Consider the following 2905-nt stretch of genomic DNA (forward strand, 5'->3'; position numbering starts at 1 on the left):
ATCGATATTCATCTCCTTTAAATATAACCAGCGCGAAATATACGAGGGGATAATGATGGAAACTTTGTTGACTTTTGAGATTTCGTTTTATATATATATATATATGTATAATTTTTCGTTCGAACGTATTTGATATTTATTATTCGAATTTTTCGAAAGATAGTTTTAATGAAACGTTTCAACGTTCCCTCAACTGTTCGAACGGTGGATGATTCTATTTCGGTGAGATGATGCTAGAGAGCACTTAAATTCTCCGGGTAACAGCTTACGCGAGGTTGCTTTTCTCCCTTTGTTCGTACGCCCCATCATTTCCGATCGAAGTAATCCGCCAATCGCGTGTTTCGTTAAACGGGCAACGATATAAACAGGACCCGCCGATACGTGTCAATTAAGGATTTATCAGTCGGTTGACATCGAGTTGATCGAGCTAGAAACATCGGGGGGCGATTAAGCTTAAATTACGAATTACGATATTCGAAACAAGTTGAGAATCGTGTTCGTTTCCATTCCGTGTATTTCGATCGATTATACGTCGAATTATACGCAAAATTTTCATAGTGGTTTTGAGTTACGACGAGATCGAGTCATTCATTCGGTGCATTTTATAAATCATCGTAACAATTTTATCGTGAACCGAATAACGGATGATGCAACGACTACTCGACGTGGGTGTAATAATTATTCGAGACGCATTACGTTTCGTTGCCTAATTATTCAATGCGCGGTCTCGTCAAAACACGCATAAGCCCGGATGCGAGTCGAAGCGCAAACAATGAAATTACAAAGCGTTTCGCCTCTCCATACGTGTGTGCGTCAGCTGTTGCGTCGTGCAGCTGTCGTATACCACTACTAGGCGGTTCATTTTAAATGTTCCACGCACGATCCATTGGAAATCGACTTATTGCGAAAATTGAATTAAAAGGTGGGCCGACGGCAGCTTTAACGATTTAAATCGAATCAAAGTCGAAACTCGTTACCAATGCTTGTTACAAACTTGTTACAAAACGATACTTTATCATTTCCACCTTAATATTTATTTATATCGCGCTCGTTTCTTCCACAATGAAATTTTATTGTAGACGACAATAATATAAGACTATAAAAAAAAGAATTCATAAATCAAAGATAGACATATTTTCATATCGTATTGTGAAATAAACTGCGTTACGAATAAAGAACGGAAGATTTTATCGTATTCACGTATAACACAAATTTCTCGCACGTTGGATACTTCCATTCGAAGGTTAGACGCGTAACGCGCGCCTCGACCGAGCGACTCGACAATATCTTTTCGAGGAGTAATTTTCTATAGGTGATCCGTATCCTTTCAAATTTTCGGCCTATTCTTCTAATTTTTTTTCTTTTTTTCTCTATTGATCAATCGGTTTTTCCTTTCTTTCTTTCCAATTCCAATTCGACTCGTTCGACGTATTTATTTTCTTCTCTTTTATTATTCCTCCTCTTAACGTGCATCGCGGTTCGCTGTAACACCGTGCATGTCGCGGCACTCGCATCTGACCCCCTTTTTCCCTAATAGCCCCATTCACAGTGGCTTCCCTTTTTCTCCGCGCGCAGCGCCGTATGTCGTTGGAAGTTTAGAACATCTCGCGTACGCGCGTGCAACCATCCAACGAATAAAAAGACTCGCTGGACCGATAACTTTTCTCGTATATCGAATATGGAACAAAGGACAAAAAGTTCTTAAAACTCTTCTCATCCATTCATATTCCTTTTTTAATATATTTTTTCCAACGTTTGTCATTTTCCTTCTTTTCTTTCACAAGTTCGAAACGTTTGACGTAAAAATGTTACATTACCGATTATATTTTTGAATTTATATCGTCCGTTCTCTCTCAAGATGAAGGATTTATCGAATGTTTATAGTGCGAAAAAGGTGACACCCGATACACGGTGCTCGCGTGAAACGAAAAGAAACGGTTTTGCACGGATTGGAAAGAAAGAGAAGGATTAGTGCACGCGTCGTTATGAGTTATGCAGCCGGGTCACGGCAGGTCGTCGAATGGAATCGATATCTGCTCGGTAAAATAATAACCGTTCTCTTTCTCTCGTCTGTCCTTCCTTCGCCCTTTCTCTTCTCTCTCTCTCTCTCTTTTTATCGTTCGTAGGCAACAGTCACCGCGAACAAAAACTCTCTCGCTTCGAGTTATTTTCACCTTCTGCTTCTATTTATCACCGATAGATGGTTGACCGATCGTCCATCCATCTTCGACCATGGCGCGATTCGACTAATTAGGAGAGCTATTTTCGCTTCTTTTCCACGCATTGACGTTCTTTAACGTAGATTGATGCGTCGCTCGGAACCGAACAAAATTTCCATTTTGCATTTCCCTTTGTTTATCTATCCTAGACTTATCCTTTAGACTTAGAATTTAAATTTTAAATTTCTCGTTCATCTCTTTTGATACAAATTCGCGACAAGATCCTCTTTCTCTTTATCTCGCGTTATTCCCACGCGTTCAATCGAATACGAGACCGTATTAATAAAGCGCATTTCTCTTTTTTCGCGATTACTCGAATATTGCTGCACGAATACATTCGTTCGGTCTGTGCATATCTGATTTATCTTGTTCGAGGTATTTGTACGGGAACACAATGGTTAAGGATAAATATAAAAACTGCTCGTTAACTTTTTGCTTAACGAGTGCTAATTTTCATCGAAATTCGGAAAATTCTGGCTTCAGACGCAAACAGATTCCAGCCGATAATTCATTGTCGATTTTCATGCATTCGTCGGACATTAATCACTGATTCGTCATCGATAAAAACGTTTATTTACGTACGCTTGTAATGCGTATATAATAGACTGGAAATCATGCATGAAAAAAAAANAGACAGATAGAATTACGTCATAAATGAAAAATAATAGCAACAGACACGGAAAAAA

Source organism: Apis dorsata, unplaced genomic scaffold (assembly GCF_000469605.1).
Source record: "Apis dorsata unplaced genomic scaffold, Apis dorsata 1.3 scaffold_198, whole genome shotgun sequence".
NCBI lineage: Eukaryota > Metazoa > Arthropoda > Insecta > Hymenoptera > Apidae > Apis > Apis dorsata.